Here is a 20,954-nt window from a genome sequence, read left to right as displayed (position 1 = left end):
CTTCTTGAAGTGTATTCTTACCTTACTGGTTTGAGATGCCACCTTTACCGTATAACAAATTCCCATGTGTATTTGAGTCTATTTCCAGACCTTCTATTGTTCCATTTGTCTGTCTACTCAAATGTTACTACTATACTGTTTTATTTACTGTGGCATTAGAGAATGTTTTAATGTCTTTCAGGACTAGTCATTCCCTAAATGAAATAGTAAGTCATCTACTCCAATTTATGCTATTTAAAAATGGCAGAAAATTATAGTTTATAGTCCAGCCTCGTCAGATCTGGTGATTTAGAAATCAGCAAGGAGTGGGAGTAGAATGTGTGAGCATACATGTGGTCCCTAAGGAAAGTAAGAGTAATAACACTATAGGAAAGTAAATAGTAATAACATAAAAGTTTGAAACCTGGGGCAGGTCCTCATCTGGAGGTGGGAGGAGAAAGCAGAACCAGCAAAGGATAAAGGACATAGTTTTGGTGGTTGAAGCGTGCTTCTCCCTTGGAAGTAGCCAATCCTGGTTCTCTTTGGCTAAGTCAGAAAGGCCTACAGTAGAGAAAGTTGCAGCGCTGGCTGTGTACCTGCCCTAGGGAACCAATCAGAGACGCAAATCATGTTGCAGAGCCGAGAGGGCCCAGATGAAGTGTGTGGAGGCGCTGTGCCATCACTGTGCTCCGGGCAGTTCACAGGCCTGGGCAGCCAATAACCCTGAACTCCAGGGCTGCCTGGGTGCTGGTTTGTGCCTCTGAAGATGCGAGAGTGAACCTTACGAGGCCTTTCCCAGGCAAAGGATGAAGCTGTATTATTCTGAGCCCTCTTTCCAGGAGACAGTATTAGTTCTAGCTAACAAGATACCTTTACTGGAAAAGGTCTGAGAGAGAGGACTTCTGGTACGAGTTATCGTGGGAGAGACGTCTAAAGTATTTAGCAGGGGCAAATCATAATACCTTTTATCCTTTTGAAATGCATGTGTCTGCTGGGACTCTGCGCCTTCACAAAAGCCCAGAGAATGATAAGGTGGTCAAAGCAGGTGTGTGTGTGTGTGTGTGTGTGTGTGTGTGTGTGTGTGTGTGTGTGTGTGTGTGTGTGTGTGTGTGTGTGTGTGTGTGTGCGTGCGTGCGTGCGTGCGTGCGTGCGTGCGTGCGTGTGTGTGTGTGTGTGTGTGTGTGTGTGTGTGTATCCGGAGCAGGTGGAGACTGAACGAGGATGACTACAGAATGACTTCATCCCCGGCAGACACCCTTAATAACCCATGGCACAGCTCCTAACCTCCTCATCCCCATTTCCTCCTTATAACCTGCAGGTGAACACACCTGCTTACCTCACGGGGATGTGGGGAAGATTAATTAGTTTCAGATGGGAAAGTTCTTGGCTGCTGAGTCATGCGGTGTAGTGAGCGTGCTAATTTGAGGCTGCACAGCCAGGAGTTGCCTGCTGCCCAAATGCAGGCCGCAAAGGGTAAATGGAAATTGGTCGTCATCAGAGTCAGGGGAGTGGACTTTGCAGACTGAATGGGTGAAGTCAGCCTTGTTTGGGCATATTCAACGATTCCTTACTCAGTGTCTACCCTGTGCAAGTGGTAACGGGCAGCCATGATGGGGGCAGGAGGAGTGATGGCCCTGAGGTGCAGGCATTGCTGGGGCGGCTGTTAGTCCCAGTGGAAGACCGTGGCCTAGAATTGTGATTCTGGGGACGAGAAGTCATCTTTGCCATCAACGATGTGAGCTGGGCGTCAGTTGTAGTCGGCTCCACATTCCGGCATACTCTGAATAATAAGGGTGATCAGCGCTCCCTCAGTCCCCTCACTTTCCAGATGCCAACCTTACCAAATCCCTAAGCTAGTCTTCTCTCCTAGGTGTTTGCAGTGAAAAGAATCTTTGTGTTCATTAACAAAAGGGGAAGAGAAAAGAGACCCCTCTTTTGGCCTCTTTGTCTTCTGTTGTTGCATGCTGCTGCTTTACAAAGTACGTTTAAGGTGTGTTTTATTTTAAGCACAAGGTAAAAGGGACTATTTCAGGCATTATCACAGAACACTTTCTATGCAATAAGGGGTTTTATGGTCTGGAAATTGGTACAGAATATGGATGAGATCTCAATGTACATTTCAAGCTGAACTCTTTCTTTTTTTTTTTCTTTCAGGTGTCCTTGAGTGAGGGTAGCAGGGAGTGAAAGAGGAGGAGAAAAGAAAATTAAGAAAGGTGAGTATGAGTAAATCTGGAAGGTGAAGTGAAGGGCTTCTCTGGGCAAATGAGGCTGCTAAGACCATTATCCCAATAGGAAGGTTTGGGACTGTGGAAGGTGAGAGGTAACCAGAGAATAATCAGAGGCAGTTCAGGAAAAGGTCCTTAATTTAAGTGACAAGCCCATTGTCATGTAAAAATAGTGTTGTTTCTTGAAATACAAGATTTTAAGAAAGGAGAATAGGGCAAAGCACCATTGTGTTAATATGAAATTCTGGTTTTCAGTGAATTTATTTTTATTTTATTAAAAAAATTATACAATTTTTAAAGGTTACTTTGCATTTATAGTTATTACAAAATATTGGCTATATTTCCTGTGTTGTACAATACATCCTTGAGCCTATTTTATTTATTAAAAATTTACCATTTTATTTATTATTTTTTTAAATTAATTTATTTTTTGGCTGCGTGGGGTCTTCGTTGCTGCATGTGGCCTTTCTCTAGTTGCAGCAAGCGGGGGCTACTCTTGGTTGCAGTGCACAGGTTTCTCATTGTGGTGGCTTCTCTGTTGTAGAACATGGGCTCTAGGCACACGAGCTTTAGTAGTTGTGGCACATGGGCTCAGTAGTTGTGGCTCACGGGCTCTAGAGCACAGGCTCAGTAGTTGTGGCACATGGGCTTAGTTGCTCTGCGGCATGTGGGATCTTCCCGGGCCAGGGCTCAAACCCATGTCCCCTTCATTGGCAGGCAGATTCTTAACCACTGCACCACCAGTCTCTTGAGCCTATTTTAAACACAAGAGTTTGTACCTTCCACTCCTCCACCCCTATATTGCCCCTCCCATCCAACCCCCACTGGTAACCACTAGGTTGTTCTCTACATCTGTGAGTCCGCTTCTTTTTTGTTACATTCACTAGTATATTTTTTAGACTCCACATATAAATGATATCATGCAGTATTGCTTTCTTTTTCTGACATATTTCACTTAGCATGATGCCCTCCAAGTCCATCCATGTTGCTAAAAATGGCAAAATTTCATTCTTTTTTATGGCTGAGTAGTATTCCACTGTATATCTGTACCACTTTTTCTTTATCTGTTCATCTGCTGATGGACACTTAGATTGCTTCAATATCTTGGCAATTGTAAATAATGCTGATGTGAACACTGGGGTGTGTGCATCTTACTGAATTAGTGTTTTTGTTTTTTTCTGATATATACCCAGGAGTGGAATTGTGGGTCATACGGTAGCTCTATTTTTAGCTTTTGAGAAACCTTAATACTCTTTTCCACAGTGGCTGCACCAATTTACATTCCCACCGACAGTGTACAAGGGTTCCTTTTTCTCCATATCCTTGCCAACATTTGTTATTTGGGTTCTTATTGGTGATAGTCATTTTGACAGATGTGAGATGACATCTAATTGTAGTTTCTATATGCATTTCTCTAATAATTAGCAATGTGGAGCTTCTTTTCATGTGCCTATTGGCCATCTGCATGTCCTCTTTGGAAGAATGTCTGTCGAGTTCTTCTCATTTTTTAATCAGGTTGTTTATTTTTTGATGTTGAGTTCTGTGATCTATTCATAAATGTTGGATATTAATCGCTTATCAATCATATCATTTGCAAATATTTTCTCCCATTCAATATGTTGTCTTTTCATTTTGTCAGTTGTTCCTTTGCTGTGCAAACTCTTTTAAGTTTAATTAGGTTCCATTTGTTTATTTTTGCTTTTATCTCCTTTAATTTAGGAGACAGATCCAAAAAAATATCGCTGCGATTTATATCAAAGAATCTTCTGCCTAAGTTTTCCTCTAAGAGTATTATCGTTTTGGTCTTACTTTTAGGTCTTTAATCCAGTTTGAGTTTATTTTTATATATGGTATGAGGGAATGTTCTAATTTCATTGTTTTACATGTAGCTGTCCAGTTTTCCCAGCACCACTTACTGAAGAAACTGTCTTTTCTCCATTGTATATTTTTGCCACCTTTATCGTAGTTTGACTATAAGTGTGTGGGTTTATTTCTGGGTTTTCTATCCTGTTCTGATCTATGTGTCTGTTTTTGTGCCAATATCACACTATTTTGATTACTGTAGCTTTGTAGTATAGCCTGAAGTCAAGGAGTGTGATTCCTCCAGCTCTGTTCTTCTTTCTCAAGATTGTGCTATTCAGGATCTTTTGTGTTTCCATACAAATTGTAAATTTTTTTGTTCTAGTTCTGTGAAAAATGCCATTGGTAGTTTGATAGGGATTGCATTGAATCTGTAGATTGCCTTGGGTAGTATGATCATTTTAACAGTGTTGATTCTTCCAATCCAAGAACATGGTGTATCTCTCCACCTGTTTGTATCATCTTTAATTTCTTTCATCAGTGTCTTATAGTTTTCCACATACAGGTCTTCTGTCTCCCTAGGTAGGTTTATTCCTAGGTATTTTATTCTTTTTGTTGCAGTGGTAAATGGGAGTGTTTCCTTAATTTCTCTTTTCAGATTTTTCATCATTAGTGAATACGAATGCAAGAGATTTCTGTGCATTAATGTTGTATCCTGCTACTTTACCAAATTCATTGATTAGCTCTAGTAGTTTTCTGGTAGCATCTTTAGGATTCTCTATAGTATCATGTTATCTGCAAACAGTGACAGCTTTACTTCTTCTTTTCCAATTTGGATTCCTTTTATTTCTTTTTCTTCTCTGATTGCTGTGGCTAAAACTTCCAAAACTATGTTGAATAATAGTGGTGAGATTGGACAACCTTGTCTTGTTCCTGATCTTACTGGAAATGCTTTCAGTTTTTCACTATTGAGAATGATGTTGGCTGTGGGTTTGTCATATATGGCCTTTATTATGTTGAGGTTAAGTTCCCTCTATGCCTACTTTTTGGAGGGTTTTTATCATAAATGGGTGTTGAATTTTGTCAAAAGCTTTTTCTGCATCTATTGAGATGATCATGTGGTTTTTATTCTTCAGTTTGTTAATATAGTGTATCACATTGATTGATTTGCATATGTTGAAGAATCCTTGCATCCCTGAGGTAAACCCCACTTGATCATGGTGTATGATCCTTTTAATGTGCTGTTAGATTCTGTTTGCTAGTATTTTGTTGAGGATTTTTGCATCTATGTTCAGCAGTGATATTGGCCTGTAGTTTTCTTTCTTTGTGACATCTTTGTCTGGTTTTGGTATCAGGGTGATGGTGGCCTCGCAGAATGAGTTTGGAAGTGTTCCCCCCTCTGCTAATTTGATAATTTGACAAGGATTGCATTGAGTCTGTAGAGTGCCTTGAGCAGTATAGTCATATAAACAGTATTTATTCTTCCAATAAAGAACATGGTATATATCTTTCTACCTGTTTGTGTAGTCTTCAATTTATTTCATCAGTGCCTTACAGTTTTCAGAGTACAGGTCTTTTTGCCTCCTTAGGTATATTTATTCCCAGGTATTTTATTCTTTCTGATGCTATGGTAAATGGGATTGTTTCCTTAATTTCCCTTTCAATATTGATACTTCAGTATTAATGTAGAGAAATTCAGATTTCTGTATATTAATTTTGTATCCTGCAACATTATTGAATTCATTAATGAGCTCTAGTAGTTTTCTGGTAGTGTCTTCAGGATTTTCTATGTATAGTGTCATGTCATCTGCAAACAGTGACAGTTTTAAGTCTTCCTTTCTAACTTGGTTACTTTGTTTTTCTTCACTGATTCCTGTGGCTAGGACTTACAAAACTATGTTGAATAAAAGTGGTGAGAGTGGGCATCCTTGTCTTGTTCCTGATCTTAGAGGAAATGCTTTCAGCTTTTCACTGTTGAGTATGATTTTATCTGTGGGTTTGCCTTTATTATGTTGAGGTAGGTTCCCTCTGTGTCCACTTTCTGAAGAGTTTTTATTATAAATGGATGTTGAATTTTATAGCTTTTTCTACATCTTTTGAGATGATTGTATGGCTTTTGAAGAACAAATTCTTCAATTTGTTAATGTGGTGTATCACACTAATTGATTTGCAGTTATTGAAAATCCCTTGCATCCCTGGGATAAATCCCACTTGATCATGGTGTATGATCCTTTTAATGCATTGTTGTATTTGGTTTGCTCGTATTTTATTGAGGATTTTTGTGTGTTCGTCAGTGATACTGGCCTGTAATTTTTTTTTGGGGGGGGATCTCTTTTTGGTTTTGGTGATGGTGGCCTCATAGAATGAGTTCAGAAGTGTTCCTTCCTCTGCAGTTTTTTGGAATAGTTTCAGAAGGGTAAGCATTAATTCTTCTCTAAATGTTTGGCGAAATTCACCTGTGAAGTCATCTGGTCCTGGACTTTTGTTTGTTGAGGTTTTTAAATTACTGATTCAGTTTCATTACTGGTAATTGGTCTTTTCATATTTTCTATTCCTGGTTCAGTTTTGGGAGATTGTACCTTTCCAAGAATTTGTCCATTTCTTCTAGGTTGTCCATTTTATTGGCATATAGTAGCCTGTAATAGTCTCTTACGATTTTTTGTATTTCTATGTTGTCAGCTGTAATGTCTCCTTTTTCATTTCTGATTTTATTGATTTGGGCCCTCTTCATTTTTTCTTGATGAGTCTGGCTGAAGGTTTATCAATTTTGTTTATCTTTTCAAAGAACCAGCTCATTGATCTTTTTTTTTTTTTTTTTTTTTTTGGTCTCTATTTCATTGACTTCTGCTCTGATCTTTATGATTTCTTTCCTTCTAATAACTTTGGGTTTTGTTCATTCTTCTTTTTCTAGTTCCTTTAGATGTAAGGTTAGGGTATTTATGAGATTTTTCTTGTTCTCTGAGGTATGCTTGTATTGCTATAAACTTCCTTCTTAGAACCTTTTGCTGGTCCCATGGGTATTTGATTGTTGTGTTTTCATTTTCTTTTGCCTCTAGGTATGTTTTGATTTCCTCTTTGATTTCTTCAATGATCCATTGGTTGTTTAGTAGCATATTGTTTAACCTCCATGTGTTTGTGTTTTCTGCAGTTTTTTTCTTGTAGTTGATTTCTAATCTCGTAACATTGTGGTCAAAAAGGTGCGTGATTTGACTTCAGTTTTCTTAAATCTACCAATGCTTGTTTTGTGGCCTAGCATGTGATCTATCCTGGATCCTGTTCAATGTGCTCCTGAAAAGAATGTATATTCTGCTGCTTTCAGATGGAATGCTCTCTATATATCAAGTAATTCCATTTAGTCTAATGTGGTTTTTAAGGCCTGTGTTTCCTTACTGATTTTCTGTCTCGGTGATCTGTCCATTGATATAAGTAGGGTGTTAAAGTCCCCTACCGTATTGTATCATTGTTGATTTCTCCTTTTATGTCTGTTAATATTTGCCTTAAATATTTAGGTGCTTCTGTGTTGGGTGCATTATATATTTACAATTGTTATATCTTCTGGGATTGATCCTTTGATCATTATGTAGTGTGTTGCTTTGTCTCTTGTAACAGTCTTTATTTTAAAGTCTATTTTGCCTGATACATGTATTGCTACTCTGGCTTTCCTTGATTTCCATTTGTATGGAATACTTTTTTCCAACCCCTCATTTTCCGTCTATATGTGTCTCTAGATCTGAAATGAGTCTCTCTAGGCAGCATATATATGAGTCTTGTTTTTGTATCCATTCAGCCACTCTATGTCTTTTGGTTGGAGTATTTAACCTGACTACATTTAAGGTAATTATCGATATGTATGTTCTTATTGCCCTTTTGTTAATTGTTTTGTATTTGTCTTTATAGGTCTTTTCCCCCCTTTCTTCTTTTTTTATTCTCCTGTGATTTGATGACTATATTTAGTGTTAAGTTTGGATTCCTTTTCCTTTCTTGTATGTATATCTATTATGGATGTTTGGTTTGTGGTTATCATGAGGTTTTTCTATAGCAGTCTCTCTCTCTCTATATATATTGTTTTAAGTTGCCGATCTCTTAATTTCAAATGCATTTTTAAAACTCTGCATTTGTACTCTGCAGGCCCTCATGATTACTGGCTGCTGGTTAGCAGGGCCTGGTCACGAGGAGGCTGGCTGCAGAACCCCAGGGGTCCTATGGCTAGTTTTGGCTCACCAATGGCCAGAGTCAGGGTCCTGAAGACTCCACAGCTGTTGGCCACCCACTGGTGGATGAGGCCAGGTCCTGGAGTTAGTGCTGGACCACTGGTAGACAGAGCTGTTTCCTGTAGTCTGGCTGCAGGGCCCAGGGATCTCAGATCTCATTTCAGATTGTTTGGGGGGTGGTGTTCCTGACACAGTTGGGTATGGGGTCTGTGGTGTCCTGAAGTTTGCATTGGCCTGCTCGTGGACAGGGCCAGGACCTGGGCCCAGCTGTTCCCAGGTTAAGATCTGGCCTGCTGCGAGCAGGAGCCGCAGGCTGTGGGATTGTAGTTTTCTCGCTTCTGGTGTCTGCCCCCTGGTGGATGAGGCTGGTCTAGAGGCTTTTGCAGGCTTCCTGGAGAGAAGGGCCAGTGCCTGCCCACTGGGGGGCGGAGCTGTGTCTTGGCCCTTTGGTAGGCAGGGCTGTATCTAGGGTGTTTTTAGAGGCAGCTGTGAGCTCAGGAAATCTTAAGGCAGCCTGTCATCTGTTGATGGATAGGGATGTGTCTCTGTCCAGTTAGTTGTTTGGCCTGCGGCATCCCAGTACTGGTGCCTAAAGGCTGTTGGGTGGGGCCAGGTCTTGAGCCAAGATGGCAGCTGCCATCAGCAGTGTTCATGGGTAGAATGTTCCCCAGTATGGCTGCCACCATTGTCTATGTCCCCTGCGTGAGCCGCAGCCATCCCTCACCTCTCCAGGAGACTCTCCCAGACAAGCAGGTAGGTCTGGCCCAGGGTCCTATCAAATTACTGCTTTTGCCTTGGGTCCTGGTATGTGTGAGATTTTGGGTAGGCCCTTTAAGAATGAAATCTCTATTTCCCTGAGTTCTGTGAGGCTCCCAAAATTAACCCCTTGGCCTTCAAAGCCGAATGCTCTAGGGTATCATCTTTCTGATGCAGGACCCCCCAGGCTGGGGAGCCTGACAGGGGGCCTAGAAGTCTCATGCCTGTGGAAGAGCCTCTGCAATATAATTCTCCAGTTTGTGGGTCGCCCACCCTGGGGTATGGAATTTGATTATATCTTGAGTTTGCCTTTGCTACTTGTCTTGTGGTTCCTTCTTTATGCCTTTAGTTGGAGAAGATCTTTTCTGGTAGCTTCTAGTCTTTTTTTTTATGGGTGGTTGTTCTGCAGATGTTGTTTTGGTGTGCTCATGAGAGGAGGTGAGCTCAGGGTCTTTCTACTCCCCCATCTTGGCCCCTCTCCTCTGTGAATTTATTTAAATAAACTTACATCTCTGTGTAGATATGTGTTAGGTTCTATGATGCTGCAAGAGTGCAGCCTTGAATGCACTAAAGCTTCCGTGGGCTTCAGTGCTATGTTCAATGTGTTCATTTTTCTCAGCTCTTTTATTGAGGTTCAGGAATCTTGCCCCCCACCCTTCTCCTTATTTAATGATGTTCTTCAGTGATGGTAGCAGCAGAAAAAGCTGCATTTTGGTGGGCTTGTAATACTTGCATGGGATTATAGAATAATTTTCAGCTGGATTTTTCTTGTTGATATTCTCATTTGCTTTTTAAAGACTTCAGTCTCACCTTGATTGGTTTGTAGCATAAATCCAGTTGTTGGTTTTTTATGACATAAGAGTAACAACTGTTCTTATGCTCTTCTGGTAAAGTCATTGCAGCTGTTCGTATTAATACCTGCTGTAACAGCAAGTCCTGATGCTCTGGTTCAGTCTGGCTCTTTTCCTGGTGTTTTGAGACTGGATTCAAGGCTTAGTCAGGGTCCTGGCAGGAATGAGATGGCATATTCAGACTGGTGTTACTTAAGAGAATGAATAAGGGGCTGTTTACAGTGGTGTGGGTTCACCTAGTCTTCATAGCTGGCAACAGAGAGAAGCCATTTAGTAACTTCCCCAGTCTCACTCTCTGCCCACCCTCTGATCTGCCAGTTTCTGCCATTGGCCAAACGAAGCTGAAAGCCGGTGGAAAAGGGAGCTGTGTGCCTGGTCTTCATAGCTTGGCTTCCCAGGGCACAGAGCAGGGTGCACAAGGTTGGAGGGTGGGGCTACAGGAGCAAGAGGTGAAAGCCCAGCAGGGTTCACCTCCTTTCACCCTTTTAGGATAGCTTGGGAAGATCGTGTGGTCATAGCATATTTAAGGCCTAACCTAGTGTGTGCTGAACCACATGTGAATAGGCCATCAGTGGGCAGAACTTCAGTTGTTGAAAATAGAGTTCTCACAATCTTCACATCGTTCACCTAAAATCGAAGTGAACAGTGAACATGGAAATGGAAATGGAAATTCTGTTGGTGGAAAAGATAGAAAAGCTTTACTTTTTTTTTTTTTTTTTTTAAAGGTAAGGCCTGCAAGTGTGTGAGTCCTTTAGAGACCTTTAGCCCATCTCTAGGCAAGGATTGGAGCTGCCGTGCCCACCCCAGTGCTCAGCAAGGAGGGCAGTCTTGTGTCCCCAAATGAACCCCATGCTTTTTTCAGGGTGGGGACTATTCCATGGGGTGGAGTGGACACAAAGTTTTCATGAGGGAGAAATACTGAAATTGGGCCTTTAAAGAGTGAGAAATACAAGGTAATGACACATGTGAGAGCACAGAGACTTGCTTTCTCGAGCACACTTCATGAGAACTGCCTTTTCTTTATGAGCGTAGACAAAGAATACAGATTTATCAGAAAGAAGATAAATGAAAATGTTCCACTGAGGCCTAAATATTGTGCCCACATATATTCTAGAGTAGTTTTCTTAAAATCTGTCTCCAGAGGAGTTTTACATTCTTCTCTCATATATGCTCAGATAATCATAGTATTTGAGAGCTGAAAATATGTGTATTGAATTTCAGTCTTAAATCTTGCCAGATACAGCGTAATCGTAACGATACTGGCTGGTATGTTATTCACTGAGAAACCATAAATCTCTATTTTTAGCTTTTAAATTTATTTAATAATTTGAAAAAGCAGCAATGGGTAGGGACTTATTCCTTGTCCTTTAATTCCCACAACTCTCTGCAAAATAGATATTTAATATCTCTATTTTACTGATAGGAAACTGAACCTCAGAGCTGTACAGGGATCAGCCAGAAGTAATAGATCCAACTAGTGACAGGATCAGAATTTGCTCCCATGCCTGAGTGCCCCGTCCATTCTCCCCCCATTATACTAGGCAGCGTTTACACTTGACTTTACCCTTGTGGGACTGTGAACCATTGCTTAAGCGTCGTTTTTCATGTTGCAATGAAAACACTATTTAATGCACATACTTTTTCAGTTTCCTCTGGGAATATAAAATTATGCACATATATATCTTTATATATGTACATTTCCTTCTGCTCCAAGTGGTAATAGTGACAATTTATAGAGCAGATAACATGCTGTAACTTTGTTATATATGTAGAATGCAGAAATTTTTTTATTAGGATTGCTTTTATAAGCTTGTCAGCTTCCAGAGAGTTCTTTGAATAATCTGTTCTGGATTTTGTGACTGTGCAAAAAAGTCAGCACGATAATCTTTTGCCATTGCGTGTAGTCTATTGTTGGTTTTCAAGTGCCCTTCTGTTTCAGAATGATAGCCATGAACGTGTTCTTGTATAATACATTTTTAGATATAGAATCAGGAATAATTTGAGCTAGTGTTATAAACAGTGGTCAGTGACATAAAGCCTCAGCACAGAAGAAGGACAACAGGACGAATGCATAGTAAGAGTTCTGCATCCTAAAGCTCTCCCAAATGACAGATAACGGTGCAGGTGCTGAAAGCATTGGACGTGATTGGTAATACAGTCTCTTAACAGAGTTCTAGGGATTCTTTATCACCTGGCACATAGTGCTTAAGCAGTGAATTCATTCAATAAGATACGTGTATTCGTGTGTATATGCAGATGCACATACACATACATAAACACACACACACACACATATCCAGATGAACTTGTCATCTAAGATTTCTGCTTTGGTACAGATATTCCATCATATTAGAATATATACAGAGAGATTCAAATGAGAGACACATCTGTGTGTATACACTCTAGTTTTATGGTCATTTTTCTACCTCAGCTGAGACTAAATGAAGTCAGAAGTGCTAGCCATCACCTGCACGTCTAGTGACCTTGAAAGCTATTTTCTCAGTTGAGTTCTATCTTCACGCATGAGTGCTATTTTCACACGAGTGCCATGTGTTTGAGAATGCATCTTTGGGGTGGTTCTCCTCCACTCAACAATTATAGAATAATGGATCCTTAGCCAGCTGTCGGACATTTCAGCCTAGATTTCTATTATGTGAACTTTGATTGGTTATTAAAAGAAATGAGTTCAGTACAGCAAGCAAGGATAGGGAACATAAAAACGATGTCTTCCGTGCCCAGCCTCTGTTGCCACTCAGTTTATATCCTTGCAGTTCTGCTGGTAGAATCACCCATTAACAGCACCAACACCTGTGTGCCTGCAGCTCTCCCGCAGAACTTCTGTCCAGTTATTGTATCTTCCTCTCAAATTTAAAAATACCCCTCTCACACAGAAAAGAAAATAATCTCTCTCATTTGCCTGCCTGGCAGTGGAAATATCTTTGTAAAATTACCTCTTAATATTATGCCTTTGGCTTTTTTAAAGAAACGGCCAAATGAGAGATGCATCTGGAGCTCTTCAAAACAAATTTCGGGCATTATCCATGTGTTGTTTGCTGCTCTCTGTATAAACACGCATAGGGACCACTAAGGATCAGGGGGCGTTTTCTTTTTACAAATAATGAGAATGTGTGTTCCATGGGTGTCTCTCTTGGCTCCTGGGAAGTACAGAGCAAAGCGTGACATACAGCAGAGGAACACCATATTTTGAGAGGTTTAATGCATAAATGACTTGGCATCAGCCTCCTAAAAATCATTTATGGAAGCAAACTGGGTAAAAATTATTCCACCTATGTGAAGGATACTCTCAAATATAATCAATTAACATAGTTTTATTAGATTCCTACCATTTGTCCACATAGTTCAATACAACATGACAAACCAATCTTGATTCTTTTTAAAAGGAGTCCTGTTTCTAACTCCTAAACATCTAATCTTGTTCACATGGAGTTCTTACCTTCTTATTCTTCTGTGTCATGACAGCCTTCTCAAAAAGATGTAAAATTGTATCTTTGACAAAAACGCAGGACTTCCCTGGTGGCGCAGTGGTTAAGAATCCGCCTGCCAATGCAGGGGACACGGGTTTGAGCCCTGGTCCAGGAAGATCCCACATGCCGTGGAGCAACTAAGTCCATGTGCCACAACGACCGAGCCTGCACTCTAGAGCCCGCAAGCCACAACTACTGGGCCCGCATGCCACAACTACTGAAACCCACACGCCTAGAGCCCGTGCTCTGCAACAAGAGAAGCCACCGCAGTAAGAAGCCTGTGCACCGCACGAAGAGTAGCCGCCGCTCGTGCAACTAGAGAAAGCCCGCGCGCAGCAACGAAGACCCAACGCAGCCCAAAATAAGTAAATAAAATAAATTTATTTTTTTTTGCGGTACGCGGGCCTCTCACCGTTGTGGCCTCTCCCGTTGCGGAGCACCAGCTCGGGACACACAGGCTCAGCGGCCATGGCTCACGGGCCCAGCCACTCCGCGGCATGTGGGATCTTCCCGGACCGGGGCACGAACCTGCGTCCCCTGCATCGGCAAGCGGACTCTCAACCACTGCGCCACCAGGGAAGCCCTAAATTTATTTTTTTTAAATGCAGCTGAAAAGCTATTACTTTGGAAGTGTCTTTTAGCTTTTTCGTAAAATTTGAATCACGTTTAAAAAGATGTCTTTAAAATTGATGAGACTATTTCTTCATCCAAATTACACACTTATGGGCCCTGTATTAATTCACAATTGATTTGCATAATGAAGTTATTTTAATAATAGCACTGTTTTAGACATTATCTTGTATCACAGTTGCATGTAGTGGGAAAAACTCCCATCTTTAGCACTGCAAAATGCACAGCTTTATGTTTAGAAATGAGATACTCAGTTCTGTGAGTCTTTGATCCTGTGCTTTATGAGATTTTTTTTTTAAGTTTTACTTTAAAAGAGTAAATATTATGATATTGTATTACATTTATGACTTTTTATGGCATAACTAAAGTCTTCATTAATATCCTTCCCCTAAAATCATAGAATATTAGAAGTGAAAGGAACCTTGGCAGTCATTCATTCCAACTTCTCACTTGGTTGCAATAGAGAGAACTTCTGAATCTTCTTAAGAAATGAGTGCAGAGAACTCAACACAGTTTACTAGATTTGGTCCAGCTGGTGTGGAATGGAATTGGACAGTTATATCCCTTGATCTGATCTCTATTCTCCTGCTAATGTTACCTGAAAAAGCCTGGGGGGAGGGAGGGAAGGGAGAGAACATGTCTTCAACATCCTCTAAGTAAAATGTACATTACCTATGTAATTGCACTCAATCCACACAGTTTAGAAATGTTACCTACACGACTCTAAGCCTCGCTTGTCTTAGTGGCAAACGGGGACAATATTTCTTAACTCTGCGGTTGCCTGATTACTAAATGTAGAACCAGAATTTTATCCTAGGTCTACTTGAATCAAAAGTCCATTGTTTTCCCTCCTCAAAGATGACTGTATTAACTCTTGACAGTCACAGCTCACTAGTGGTTCACGTTGACTTTTGGGCTCCAATAACGTGTGACAGCACAGGGACTGTGTCTCTCTTATTCAGTGTTGTATACTAAGTGCTCAGCACAGTACTAGTATGAATGCATGACTTATGATCATGCTGCTTTCAAGATGTGGACAAGCAGGACTGAGAGGTTGAATCATGATTCTATTTTTCCCTACTGAATGTTATTATGCAAGAGTAGATAGAATCCATGGTACTCCACGGAGATTTTTGTATTTTCAGATGAACATGATGGACGGAGCATAAGCTAAATTCTCTCTTGTATTTTGCTTCAGGCACATAGAAATGCTAAATTCAATATCTTTAAAATTAATATTTAAACTTAGCGGGGAAAAGAAACTCTTCATGTACTGGAGCAGAGAATCTGTCAGAGAAGGTAACAGCTGAGCCGCAGGAGCTGGGCTCTCAGTGCCCAGGCGAGGTTCCCCTCAAGGAAGAGAGCTGGAGCTGGAGCAGAGTCTCAGCTTAGATCCCGTGATGCTCTTCCCAAATTTAATGAGAACCAGAGTATCTCCATTGGCCAACCTCTCCTAATAGCCAGAAGCAAGTAGTACCACCCTTGGAATGGATGGTAAAGGTTTCCGTCAGATTTCTCCTTTTCAGAGGAGTGTTTTCATCTTTTCCACTGTTTCTGAGTAAAATTCCAGCACTCATGTTGAATTTCCTCTTTGCCTTCTATTCTTTTTACAGGGGAGCCAGGCCTATTAGGTTGTCATTAAAGCGTCTTACTGTGGGATAAGTGATGCTTGCAGGAAGGTGTGAATGCGAGTGTTGATAGGCATGTTGGACTTAGGAGAGCTGCTCCCCTTAAATTATGTACTTCATTTGTTTTATTGGCAGTGCAGGTTGGCCTGGTGCTTGCTGACTCATTACTAGCAATTGTGCAGGAAGTGCCAGTATGTACCACCTCTGCTTGGCCTCTTCTGTTTCACGTCTCCTTTTGATTCCATCATTTCTTTATCATCTTTGGATGCTCTGGCAGCTCCTTACTGCCCACAGCCTTTGTCTTACTTGCTAAGAAAGGTGCTCCTTATATAGGTCATAGCTAATGATGTTGGTTCTATTCCCAGATGTACTCATTGACTATCTACCATGTGCTGAGAGTATGGGCCTAGGGAATATAAAAAGTAATGTAGTCCTCTTCCTACCTCAAAAGAGTTTGAGGTCAAGGATGTGTCACGTCCTCAGGCCCGCACGTTCCCCAAGGAAGCTTAAAAATGCCACATGTAGGAGGAGATGATGGCCATGGCTCAGCCCTGGGAAATAGTCATGCTTGTGGACCAAGGGCCACGTAGGTCCTTGACTCCGGGCAGTAGCGGGCCATTCTCACTTGGGGTTTCCTAAATTTACGAATCTGGCTACCTGCTGTTCCCTGGAATGCCTGAGAGTTGCCTACCCCTGTTGTATCCCTACCAATGCGCCTTGCAAAAATCCCTTCCCTCTCGGCAAAGCAGCACACTGCATTCTGGAACAAAAATTAATGTACCTTCCGAAGAGAGGACTCATAAAATAAAGACCAGCACCACAGGTGAGGGGTTTCTGACAAGGTCTACTCTCTGGGAAAGATGGATGATGGTAATGCGCTGTGTCTGGGGAGGAACGTTTTGAGGTACCCTTGAGTTTGAGAAGTGTGGCCCAGATACCTAACATGGATGTGGAGCTTTCTTAGTGTCAATATAAGAAAACGTCTAAGTTACAGGAGGCCAAATCGTAACGGCCATATTCTGAGTCAGCAAGCAGCCATTATGTAGGTCTCAGATTCCTTTGAGAGACTCAACCCAGGGGGAAAATATGTATGGACACAATTTTGCAAATAACCTTAAGAAGCTCACAGGTCCCCTCTCCCCCATATGAAGAGCTCTGCTCTATGTGATGGTCCTAGAGAAAGTACCAGAATGGTTTAGTCTAGCTTGTATTAAAGATTTTTTTTCCTTCTGGGGCAGAATACAAGCTCTGCTATAACCTTGTTCTGCTAGAAAGATTGCAACAAGAGCCTACTCAGCAAAGTTTCAGCAGATAATTTTTAGTTCAGAGTCTCCGTGAAATGATTCCAAATGTAAAACAATTTTCAGATACTATAGTCATTTGCTTTTTCATTATCCTAACGTCTTTTCGTTGTGAAAAAATAAAGCAGTCATGTTAACACAAACCTATATACTGAAAGACAGAGATAAATATAGGTGCTTGGGAGAAAAGCAGTATGTAGTGATAGATTATAAAGCATGCTCTGGAAAATGTGACATACTGTTATTTAGTGCTGTCTTCATTTGACAGGTAAAACCTTTGCAGTTTTGGAGGATTTTGATAGAATAAGGCTATGCTGTTTTAACTAAAAATGGAAATGAAAATACATCTAGTCTATATGGAAGCAATATTCTTGTGGTGTGTTTTTCACTATTTCCATCTTCTGTGCCAGAACAAGCTGTGCGGACATGTTTTGAGGGGATGCTATGTTTCAGGCCATGCAAGGATCTTGGCATGTACTGCCCCTGAACCCCCCTGTCCTGTTATATAATAGTAATGAGACCATCCTCCCTACAGTGCTCTTTCCAGGAAAGGAGAAACCAAAACACAAGTCTAATTCTTGGGTTTGTTGTTCATTCAGTCGTTTTTTAAGTCTTCTGTCATCCATTCAGAAGAAGCTTTGTGGTGTATCTGAGCTCTGTATTCCTCCTGGAAGAAAGGAATGCACTCTTACTTGCCTTCCTTTCTTCCACGAGCTAGAAATAAGGCTAGGTGTTTGGGACCACTTACTACTCTCCAAAGCTTTCTTGAGAGTATTTTTCAAAACTAGATAATGTAAATTCGAACAGTTTCTTGACTTTGCAGGACCTGAAATCCTTGCCACGGCTTGCCAAGTGCGTGTGTGGCCTGACCCCGCTGGCTTGGCTTTGTCTCTTTCCCCCTTTCTCATGCTTTCGTCACGCTGGCTGCTTTCTGAGTTCCCCCGACGAGGCACACTTCTTCCCAACTGAGGACCTTGGTTTCTTTTCCCTTGATTCTTTGCTTGGACGCTTTCTTCTCAACATTTAATTCACCTGTGCACATGTCACCTACTCAGATGTACCGGGCCCACCATATATATAAAGCAGGTCCTGCTATTCACTAACATATCACCTTATTTTTCCTCCACAGAGTTTATGACGATCAGAAAGTATGGTCTTTTCCATATTTACTGGCTGTCTTCTCCCTCTAAAATGCAGATTGCTTGAGAGCAAAGACCTTGTTGGGGATCTAGTGGTAAAAACATCTGTTATGTACGAGGTGTCAATAATGGTATGTTGAATGAATGAATGGGCTTTTGTCTCACTGAGATTATGTGAGGAAAATCAGGCGTTCTGAATTGTGATCCCAAAGTATTAGCAAAATGCCAAGCACGTAGCAAATTAGTTCAAGTGCTTTATATGTATTAACTAATTTAATTCCTATAATCCTATGAGGTACATATTATTGTTATTACTCCCATTTTATAGATGCAAAAATTGTGATACAGGGAAGTTAAGGAACTTGCACGAAGCTACACAGATTGTAGGTCTGAAGGCATGTACATGAGCCAATGAATGCTCTTTACCACCGAACAGAGAGTGCTTGATAAATACAGCTTTGACCTTGTGCCCAGCACTGGCTGAGTGCTTTGTATGCACGGTGTCACTCAGTCCTCAGCTCCACACTATGAAATAGGGACTGTCATTATGCCTGTTCTGCAGATGGGGAAGCTGAGGTTTGGAAAGCTTAAGCAATTTGTCTCAATTTCCATAGTCGCTTAGTGATGCAAAAGGGACTTGAATGTAGATAATGAATGCTGTGATCTCAGGCATCCTCTCCACGTTACAAGAGCACTTGTGGGTGGCTCTTGGAACACAGTCATTTTCAGGCTTGTGAGAGAGGGATTAGTCTCCCTCATTCAAAAGGTCTCCACTGGTGTCAAGAAGGGGTATCAGTTACTTGGCTACAGATTCATAACGAATACGGAACAGTCCAACTCAGAGAAATGAATAGGGAAGCAGAATTTGTGTCAGTATAACCACTGGTCTGTAAGGAATAATAGAGTTGGTTAAGTGTTCATTTCTTCAGAAAGAGCATAACAGTAGGATTTAGACACTTGATAACTGTGAAAGGTCAATTTTCGTTTCTAAAATGAACAAGGACAGAATTAGAAATATATTGGTGTATCACTAGGTCCGATTCTGTACTGAGCTGAAATGCAGTGTACAAAGTTTAGCACTACTGTTTTGTGAAACTTACCAGGCTTTTCACCCTGAGTCCTTCCTTAGGGACTCAGTTCTCTCAGTAGCAAAACCATCTGTAGGGATGATATGATGTCGTGGGTACATTCTGTCTGATTTTCAGCTCATTCTCTATAGGTAGGCATTATTAACCACCCATACGAAACCAGTATACCCACAACACAAGAGGGGGGGCATAAAATCCCTAGAACTTATGCATTCTTACCCTGGCTTCAAAGAAAGTATCCATGTGAAGGATTATGGTTGCATTTGTGGACATCAAACTTTTTTTCTTTGGAAGACTCCCTAAACCCCCTGAGACCTATTGATTCAGCAAGAAGAAAACAGGTTCAGCATGCATATATATATATATATATATATATATATATATATAAAACAATTTATATATTTATTTTTGGCCACGCCAAGTTCCCCAACCAGGGATCAAACCCATGCCCCCTGCAGTGGAAGCATGGAATCTGAGCCACTGGACTGCCAGGGGAGTCCCTAGCCAATATATATATATATATTTTTTGCGGTACGTGGGCCCCCCCACTGCCGTGGCCCCTCCCGCCGTGGAGCACAGGCTCCGGACGCGCAGGCCCAGCGGCCATGGCTCACGGGCCCAGCCGCCCCGCAGCATGCGGGACCCTCCTGGACCGGGGCACGAACCCACGCCCCCCGCATCGGCAGGCGGACTCCCAACCACTGCGCCACCAGGGAAGCCCCTAGCCAATATTTTTGAACCCTAAGATAGCATTTTCACAGAACTTGTATTACAGGTGCTCTTATGCAAGCAGTTCTATGTGATCCTACCTGAGCCTCTAACTTGATGCTCACAATTACCCAAATGTGTGGGCAGGGTGGGTGTTATTAAGCCACCTTACAGATGAAGAAATGGAGGTTAATAGAGTTTAAAGAGCTTGCCCACGGTCAGGCCACTAATAATAGCAGAGCTAGCACCTGAACCAAAGTCTTTGGACTCCAAGTTACTTACTTTTTCTACTGGCTCACACCTCCCCCTTCTCAAAGAGAACCTGCTGGTGGTGATGTTCCAGGTTCCGAGCATGTCTCCTGAAGATTTCCTTACTAGCAGGTCTGCTGCTAGAGGGTGGAACCTGTGGGGCTTAACATGGAACACCTTACTCAGTGCTGTGTGCACATCTGTTGTTTCACTGGGTTTTGGCCCTGCTGTCTTTAAGTGGCCGAAAGTGATGAACAGTATCTGTGGGCCAGGACTAACGTTATATGTATGGTTTTCAAACAACTGTTATTCTGTTTCCTTGAGAACCACCTGGCTGCTTCTCCTTGCTCCCGAAGTGACGGAAACAGGTGGGGACGGCATTTCATGGTTACCCTTATTTCTCTTCTCAGTGTCTGTGTGTTCTGGGATCCAGCAGAGACTTTGTTTCTCAAACTGGTTGCCCTTTTACTCAGTGTCCTTCCTGCTGCTCCAACTTTTATTGTTTCTTCCAAGTTTTGAAAGAGTTGCAAAATTCATCAACCATAGGTATTTAACTCAGGGGATGGAATTTCAGACAGGTGGTTCTGTAACTTCAGCTGAGCATGCCTCTGAACCGACCTGTGGTTGTTCAAAGATCAGGTGGTTCAGCACGAAGTAAGCCAGCCCACTGAGGCAGCAGTGGAAGGGGGCGCAGCCAGGCCAGGACTGCTGCTTGATCTCCAGGAACCCAGGCCACTGGGCGTCCTGCAGAGTGCAGAGGCCTGCCCAGTAAAAGGCAGCAACTGCTCAACTTTCATCTGATGGGGAAGAATGCAGTTTACTCACAGGTGCTGGCCCTACAGAACAAGTAGATTGTTGAATATATTTGAATAATCAAGCTTTCCAAACAAGCAAAACGTACTCC

The 20,954-nt window shown here is 41.7% G+C and overlaps 1 long non-coding RNA gene across 1 annotated transcript in view; it reads right to left on the bottom strand.

The window, feature by feature from the left end:
• Positions 1-20,954, bottom strand: part of LOC309824887 — a 203,188-nt gene that overhangs the window by 26,148 nt on the left and 156,086 nt on the right. The window lies entirely within an intron of this gene.

Source organism: Grampus griseus, assembly GCF_964374135.1.
Source record: "Grampus griseus genome assembly, chromosome: 7".
Lineage (NCBI taxonomy): Eukaryota > Metazoa > Chordata > Mammalia > Artiodactyla > Delphinidae > Grampus > Grampus griseus.
Note: the sequence above shows the minus strand (reverse complement) of the source record. Positions and strands in the feature narration are given on the sequence as shown.